This window comes from Theropithecus gelada, chromosome 8, assembly GCF_003255815.1.
Source record: "Theropithecus gelada isolate Dixy chromosome 8, Tgel_1.0, whole genome shotgun sequence".
NCBI classification, from domain to species: domain Eukaryota; kingdom Metazoa; phylum Chordata; class Mammalia; order Primates; family Cercopithecidae; genus Theropithecus; species Theropithecus gelada.
Window position 1 is genome coordinate 92,112,021 of NC_037676.1, and position 8,963 is coordinate 92,120,983.

Below are 8,963 nucleotides of genomic sequence, written 5' to 3' on the forward strand. Positions count from 1 at the left end.
TTTTGCTTTAAGCAGTCAATTATCTGTTAAAGAGACTTTAAAACTAAGAAAATTAAGTATTTTTCATGTATCCATATATTTATCATTTCTGGCATTTTTTATTCCTATATGAAGATACAAGTTTCCATCTGGCATCATTTTCCTTCTGCCTGAATAACTTCCTTTAATATTTCTTATAGTTAGTTTGCTGACAACGAATTTTACCTCTTTTGTTTGTCTGGAGAAGTGTTTATTTACCTTGATTTTTAAAAAATCAAAAATCTGGATATAGAATTCTAGATTGACAGGTTTTTTTTTTTTCTTTCAACACTTGGAGGATTGTCATTCAGTTTGTGTAGTTTCTGACAAGAAGTTTCTGTTGAGATAGTGTCTTTTTCTTTCCTCTGGCCGCTATTAGGATTTTTCTCTTTATCAAAACTGGTTTTCTAAAATTCAGTTACAATGTGTGTTGGTGTGATTTTCTGTATGCTTTTCCTTCTTAGGATTCTTTTAGTTTCTAAGATCCATGAGTTTATACTTTTCATCACAGTTGGACAAACATTTGGCCATTATGTCTTCTCTTTTTACCCTCCTCCACCTTGCTTCAGTGGTTCCAATTATGAGTATATTAGCTCTCCCGACTTTGTTCTTCAGGTCACTGATGCTCTGTTCATTTTTCTATTAGTCATTTTTCTCCCTGAGCTTCATTTTTGATAGATTCTATTGCTCCTTCAATTTCACTCATCTTTTCTTCTGCAGTATCTAATCAGCTGTTGATCCCGTTCAATCTATTCTTCATTTCAGAGATGAAATGAAGAATCTATTGTATTTTTCATCTCTGTAACTTTGATTTCGGTCGTCTTCTATTATCTATATCTCTCTTCATCATGCTCATGTTTCCCTCTACCTTACTGATGACGTGAAGCATATTTATAATGGACAATTTTAGTCATTACATCACCTCTGTCATTTCTGGTTCCGTTTCTATTTATTGACATTTTTCTTCTGATTATGGGTTAGGTTTCTTATTCTTTTTAATGTCTAGGAAATGTTTTATTGCTTTGCAACATTGAAACCTCACTTAATAGGGTGGTAGATTTTGTTGTAACCCTTCTAGTAGCCTTAGGCTTTGTTCTAGCACACAGTTACATTACTTAGTAGCAGTCTAGCTCTTTTGAGGCTTGTTAGGAAATCCGGAGCATATTTTAGTCTAGGGTTAATTTAGCCTCACTACTAACTTCACTACTGAGGTATTCTTCTGAGGATTCTATTCCATGCCCCTATATAATATAGTGTAATAAGGTCTTTCCACTCTAACTGATGGGAACACAAACTCTTCCCAGCCTTAAGTGAGCTTCAGGAATTACTTGACTTACTGCCTCCCAGTAGTTCTTCCCCCTGCCAGGGGTATCTTCCTCTCTCACATGCACATACCAAGGTTCAAGGCACCCCTTTGTGATTTCTGGGTATGTTCTCTCTTATCTCTCTCTCTCTCTCTCTCTCTTCACCAAGCCTCCCCCCACCCCGCCCCGCCACCCCAAATTTCTATCCACTTTAGTCTCCGTGAACTCTAATTTCTATTCCCTCCACTAAGCTAGACTGCCAGGATCTGTTCGAGGTTTCTCTCTGATATAGTTTGGCTCTGTGTCCCCACCTAAATCTTACCTCAAATTGTAATCCCCCATGTGTCAAGAAAGGGACTTGGTGGGAGGTGACTGGATCATATGGGCAGTTTTCCCTATGCTGTTCTTGTGATAGTGAGGGAGTTCTCAGAGATCTGACGGTTTAAAAGTGGCAGTTTCCCCTGCGCTCTTTCTCTTTCTCTTTCTCTCTCTCTCTCTCTCTCTCTCTCTCTCTCTCTCTCTGTATCTCTCTTTCTCTCTCTCCTGCCACCTCTTAAAGACAGGCCTTGCTTCCTCTTCACCTTCCACCATGATTGTAAGTTTCCTGAGGCCTCCCCAGCCATGCGGAACTGTGAGTCAATTAAACCTCTTTCCTTTTTAAACTACCCAGTTTCGGGTAATTCTTTATAGTAGTGCGAAAACAGATGAATACACCTTCTATCTATTAAAGTTTGAAAACTGCCTCTAGGTGGCAAGCCAAGCTAGGGCAATAAGGTTCAATTTGTTTATTATGAAAACATTGTTTTGTCCAATTTTCTATTTGTTTGAAGTATACAGTAAATGTAGTCTCTGTCATCCCATTATAGCCAGAGCAGAAATGATCTCCGGAAATCTTTTTTAAATGTCAAACTACTTGCTGGACACCTCTACTTGCAAATATAAGAGGCATATGAAACTTAACATATACAAAGTTTAACTCTGCTCTCCTCTGCATGCCCTGAATCAAGTAAACCTGCCCCTTCTTTCATGTTTCCTGTGTCAGTAAATGGCAACTCAATCCTTCCCACTGTTTGGACCAAAATTTCAAAACTTCTCTTTCATACTTAATAGCTAAGCCATCGGCAAATTCTTTCAAATCTTGTCTTCAAAAGTATATACAGAATCTAATCCGATCACAACCATCCTAGTTTACTTCAGCTCATCATCCACTCTTTCCCTGGATTATTGCAGTAGCTCCTATATTAATCAGATTCATTGCAGTAATACTGCATAAAAATTATTCCTCCAATCTCAGTGGCTTTCAGTGCAATTTATTTCACGCTCATTGGTCTACAAGTCTGTGGCTTTGCTATGCTTGGCTGGGCTTTGCAGGGTCACCCTGGCTTCGCTCTAGGCTGCTGGTCAGGTTCAGGTTTGCTCCATATCTCTCGTTCTGAGGCCCAGGCTTAAGGGGCACTGGCTGCTTGCAGTATTCTTCTGGCAGATGCACAAAAGGGTTGGAAGAAATTTGCTGGGTCTTTTAAGGTTTTGCCTCCCCACTGGCACATAATCACTTTTCACTCACTTTCCATTGACTAAAGCAAGTCAAATAGACAAATCCAGTGATGATGGGCTGGGGAAATTTTATGGAGAGGACAGTAGGGTGAATATTTGCTGAATAATAATCTACCACAGCCTCCTAATCGCTCTTCCTGTTCTTTCCCTTGCGCTTTTCAGTCTGTTTTTAACATAGAATCCAGAATATTCCTTTTAAAACACACCAGGACCCTTCTGTGCAAAAAACCCATCAATGACCGCTCATTTCATTCAGAGTCCATACAGCAGTCTACAAAGCCTTAGTCACTCCTGCATCTGGTCACTTTTCTGATTGCATTTTCTACTATTGTCTCCCTCCTCTCTGAGTATCAGCAACACAGGCCTCTTTCTTTGCTAAGCTGGAACAGGCCAGGCAAATTCCTGTCTCAGGCCTTCGCAGTTGCAATGTCCATATCTGAAACATTATTCTGCTCCCCACCCCAAGTTGTCTCTCATCCTGTTCAGATCTCTGTTCAAATGTGACCTTAGTGAGGTCTTCCAAGAGTACCTTATTTGTACTTTCAAACTCTTTGATACTTTCTGGCCCTCTTCTTTGCATTACTTTTCTCCAGAGCACTTATTATACTTTATTTTATTTACTGTCTGTCTCCTTCCACTAAAATGTGATATCCAGGTTCTAAGAGTTCTAAGGATGTTGTTGGAGAAAGAGGCTTCAGAAAGCACTGCTCCAAGCCCAAGCTGCTGTCACTAAAGATCCTGTTTCCCATCTTCATGTTAGGTGTTTTCTTAATAATGGCCACAAGGTGGCATGTATAATACCTAATTCCAAAAACATAGCCAAACATACTCATAGGAGTTAAAGTTGTATCATTCAGTATATATAACTTTAGTTCACAATGGAACAGCACAAATTTCCCAAATAAAATTTGGAAAAAATGAACAAGGAAAAAAGCAGCCCAAATCACAACTACTACCACCACACTGACCATTGACACCATAAGATACATAGCTTAAGAAATCTTTTTCATTACGAAATTTTAGCATGTGAAAGCACAGGTTGAAGATTATTCTGGAATTTTCTTCAGGTCTTTGTTGTTGGCTTGGTTGCCTGTTTGCTTGCTTTTTAAATCTCTGTAGCCTACTAAGCTTTCCTTTTGAGAATGACAGTGGTAAGGGCCTCTCTTATGTCTTGAGGCATTTTATTTCAAGAGTTCACATGATGTAATCTTTTTTATGCTTCTCCCCTCATAACAGATAAGTCTCTGAGTTCACGACCATAAAGAAGTGATTAGCCAATTATCTGAGAACCACTTCCTCCTAAGTGAGAGGAAGAAACAAGTCAAAGACAGAAGAGGCAGCAGTGTGGGAAAAATTAAATGAGAGACCTTCCCAAATCGTTCTCTTTTCCTGGTTCTCCTGTAAGGTGAGAATGGACTATACACACTCTGAAGTGCATGCAACAACTATGGAGTGGTTATCTGTTACTTATTATATTGCAGTTCTCTGTTGTCATCCCTGAATCTCTGGTAAATGCTTGTTAGAGGCTACGGTGTGATCTCAACTGTACTGCAGGAAATTCAGGAAGGGTTGTATGCCCTAAATAGGCCGGGGTGGGAAAGGTGGAAACATCAACATTTTCCTCGGTGCCAGGGTGGGAGTGAGAACAGTGACTAATGAGTTCTTTGAGGAGCAGAGGACAGAAGTCCTGAGTGCAAGATCCAGCTGTCCTTTCCCCCACAGATTCTCACTCCACTGCCAACTTTCAAAATACTAATGAATAAGGAATCTCATTGGTTTCCTTTTAAGAGGCATCAAAATTCTCGTTCCACGTAAAATTCTTATAGGTTTATACAATGTCTCTGCATTTGTAGCACCCTCTGTGTTTTCCATTGGATCTCATTTTTGAACAATTTCCCTTTCAAACAAAGCAAAGCATTTTCCTAGTCATTCAAAACCATAACCAAGTTACTTGAGAAATACTTGGAAGTACTCAAAAACGCCTGAATTTCATAAACCATGGTCTGAATTCCATCCTTTATTCACTTGTAGGTATGTGGCTAGAAAATAGTAGGCAATCACATTCTGCTTCCTAATTAGAAAGCAGCATACCTAAAGAACTACATTTGATATTTCATGAATAGAGGGCTCAAAATCTAAGCCAAAAGTAAAAAAATACATTATAACTAGTGATGAAAACATGTTGTACCAGGAAAGTAAATCCTCATAAAAAATGACAATCTACAATTTAATGAGCTCAGAATTACTCTAATATTTTAATATCCAAATATTCCTCAATATTAAAAGCCATTATATGAAAGTACATACATGAATCAGGTGAAGTAATTCACAAAGGCACTCAGAGAATCTTGGACTCTTATTAGCTTCCTTAAGTCTGTAATATTATTCAGAAAAGGAACTAGGTGGAAGTCTACATATTATTTTCTGAACTTGATTGTTAAGACGAAACTGGTTATACACGTCTAGCTTCTCTAACTGGCCTGACATTCAAATAAAGACTACATAAATACACTGTTTGTTTATGCACACTTGTACATGGTTGTAACAATTTTTGTATAAATATAATAATTTTTTTAGAATAATATAGAAATATACATGATCACTCTGTAAAACAGTCCCAAACAGTTACCAAGTTCTATTCTCTCTTATGTCTAAGTCACTGTCTTGGATTATAGTTTGTGCTATGTGAAGTCAATTCTTTGCAGCCACAAGAGAGCCTTTAGTTCTGTGCTCTACTATACTAAATTCGTGGTATTTAGTTATGAAATTCTGGACTTTTGACAATCCTCTAGCAGAAAAGCCATGGGTTTCCATATGCCCTCGAATATGGCATTTCTGAAACCTTACTGTGTATATGAATCACCTAAAAATCTTCTGAGAAATATTCTTAGTTCACATTTCAAAAGGCTCCATGCAAACAAAGCAGCAATGGCTGGGAATTATTTGGCCTTTGTTGTTTCCCTGTTTCTCCTCTGCTCGGTGACAAAAAACTAAAGAACATCTATTTTGTCCTTGATGTATAACTGCAACTATTAACACAAAGTAAATTATAATCCATAGTCCAGTCTAGTGTTTGTAAAGAAACCCCCATGCTAGTCCTCCCCGCTATAATGTAATCTCTTCTGGTGTGTCATTCCAGTTCCTTACAGTAATTTCCTAATTTGAGGGGAAAATGGAGTTTGCCTCTCAAAACAAAGCTGATATATGGTATTGTAAAGAAAAGAACAAGATTTCAAAGCATCTTATTTTAAGTCTATTATGAAGGAAGTCACTCTAACCAGCCTTTACAAAACAGCTTATGTTAAAAGTTGGGATATTCTGAAAGTTAGTTAAAGAGTATTTTTATTTTTTCTGTACGAAATAACCTTTCCTCTAATTTAAACAATGCAAGTGTAAACTAACAGCATAATTCCAATATATAACTCTTTCCAAATCCAGAGAAAGAAATGATGTCTTTTAACCACCTTTCTGTCTCTAAGAATGAGAGATTATAGAAGATGAAATGTAGGAGACACAGTGTGAGATCTTCTCAGAGAGCTTTAAGGCCCCTGCTACTTGTAGATAAGAACCAGCTAATTAGTGGGTTTGAGCAACAGGGATCTGATGATGCCACACCAGGAAGACCCTCAATCAGTGCCCACTGCAGAAAAGAGTGCCAAGAATGTTCTCATCGGCCCAGCTGAGGGCACTTTTCCTGGAAACAGACAATATAAACATGAACTTTAAAAGGATACTAGCAAGTATTATTCTTTCCATTTTAGGGACTTTACACAGTGTACAGTGAATAGTGGGTACTTCATTAATAACTCAAGACTTTTGAAAGCCTAGAATCAGAGCATTTGACAAATGCTTATTAGCACTGGAGCTGGCATTTGTCAAGCTCTGACTTTAAACTCTTTCCCCTCAGAATATCTGTGGTCCAATAAAATATCCCTGCCCCAAAAGGCAGGTGTGAGAGGGCACAGTGTTTGTCAAAAAGAAACACTGAGCTCTCTCTAAAAGGCAAATATACTTCTGCTTTTTCTTTGTTCTAATGAAGACAATGGCCATCCAACATGCTTCAGAGGATCAGAGGACATCCACATGCATCCTTGGAGGCCACTTCCCCAATTTTTGCTGCAATCCCCATGTATCTGCCCACTGGAGACCAAGAAGATACACAGTTCAGCTCCTCTAATCTTTTCACAAATATAATACCGCTTAGGTGCGTTTGTAGAATCTTGGGGTAATCTCATGCCCAGCAGTTAATTACCAGTTCCTTGTTGCACCTTACAAAACTACACTCACTAAGTAACCACACACGACATGCTTATTCATTTAGGCCACCATCGACCTCAAACATTGTTCAAGACTTAAGACAGAGAGGTGCATCACCATGAAGAAATTATTGGTACTATTTTCTCTTCTACTTAGAGTCGTAGGACAGCAGAGCCATATGACACAAACAAAAATCAAACCAAAATAACATAAAATATTACCACTGTTAAAATGAGAAAAAGAATGTGTTAAGATGGGACAGAAATGCTGAACATACCTCTTTCCTTTCACTGACTTTTTAAAACACTGCTACGTCCCTGTCAAATTCGGTTTGAGAAGTTAGACTCACACCCTTCACAAATCTTAAAGCCTAGGAATACATCTTCCAGTAATATAGTAACTAGTGACAAAATTACTCTACAGTCAAGCAAGTTGAAAGTAGTATAGAATTCATTTTAAATGGGTTATTAGCTGAATACTAAAATCAGTCGTTCAATGTCCCAGGATCATTAGCTTCCTAAATTCTTAAACTTTCAGAGCTTATAAAAGCAGTACAGCCTCACTGTGTATTTCAATCACCAAGTAGAGTCAAAACATGTTTCAAAAGATCACTAAAATGCCTGCTGGGACAGAGGAAGGTAAAAAAACAAGATAAAAACAAACACTAGCAAAACCCACCTAATAAGCTTTTAGAAAACAGATCTCCCTCCAGATCCTTGCAAGATTTCTTCTTTGACCTGATTCCCTTTAGATATAATAATTTATTGGTGCCCCTACTGTCAAGGTTTAAGTGAGTCATCGCTTTGTTCTCTATATGTCAAAAGCACTCAGTACCTTTCACATATTCCTCTCTTGAAATTCAGAATGAAACAATTCACGAAACCTGTTTTCCCTCAGAGATAAGGTTATGCCAAATCAGCCAACTCCCTGAGAAAAAGAGCATCCCCAGTATTTTCATGTACTGGTACCATTTATTATAAAGGGAGACTTTTTAATTTTGTTGATTTGTTTGTTTTGAGGGGCCACATAAATTACTGTAAAATTGCTTTAGATTTCAAACTCAGGCAGTGACATATAGTAGTTAAGCGACTAGACTTTGTCAGACAGAACGGAAATCTGGTAGGTTTTACTACTTACTAACCCACATGAAACATGGGAAAGTAACATTAGCTAAGCATTAATTACTAAGGCACTGTTTAAAGTGCTTAACTTGAATGAACTCATTTAATCCTCAAAAGTCTCTATGAGATAGGATCCTATAAATAAGGTAACTGAGGTAAAAACAGTAAGTAATATGCTCAAGATCACAGAGCTGATAAAATAAAGAATTGAGATTAAATTCAAGTAGCCCTGTTGCTAAAGCCTATATTCTTAACCACTTCATTCGTGGTTTTTAAAAATTTTAAATACAACCCACTCCAAGAAGTAATCTTTTAAGGGCCAGGCGTGGTAGCTCACACCTGTAATCCTAGCAGTTTGGGAGGCTGAGGTGGGTGGATCACCTGAGGTCAGGAGTTCGAGACCAGCCTAACCAACATGGAGAAACCCCTTTCTCTACTAAAAAAAAAAAAAAAAAAAACCAGGCATGGTGGCACATACCTGTAATTCCAGCTACTCAGGAGGCTGAGGCAGGAGAATCACTTGAACCTGGGAGGCAGAGGTTGCAGTGAACCAAGATCGCGCAATGCACTCCAGCCTGGGCAACAAGAGCAAAACTCCGCCTCAAAAAAAAAAAAACAGTAATTTTTACTAGGACTCAGTGTAAGAAATATGTTCTGTAACACAACCCAGTGCACACACATGTGTTTATTTTATAGATATTATATGATA

The 8,963-nt window shown here is 38.1% G+C and overlaps 1 long non-coding RNA gene across 1 annotated transcript; it reads right to left on the reverse strand.

The window, feature by feature from the left end:
- Positions 1 to 2,618: 2,618 nt before the first annotated feature.
- LOC112630492 lies at positions 2,619 to 7,550 on the reverse strand. The gene is made up of 2 exons (XR_003120880.1): positions 7,210 to 7,550; positions 2,619 to 6,570 (listed from the first exon to the last, which is right to left on the reverse strand). It is a non-coding gene; the product is annotated as an uncharacterized LOC112630492 (long non-coding RNA).
- Between the last annotated feature and the right edge of the window lie 1,413 nt (positions 7,551 to 8,963).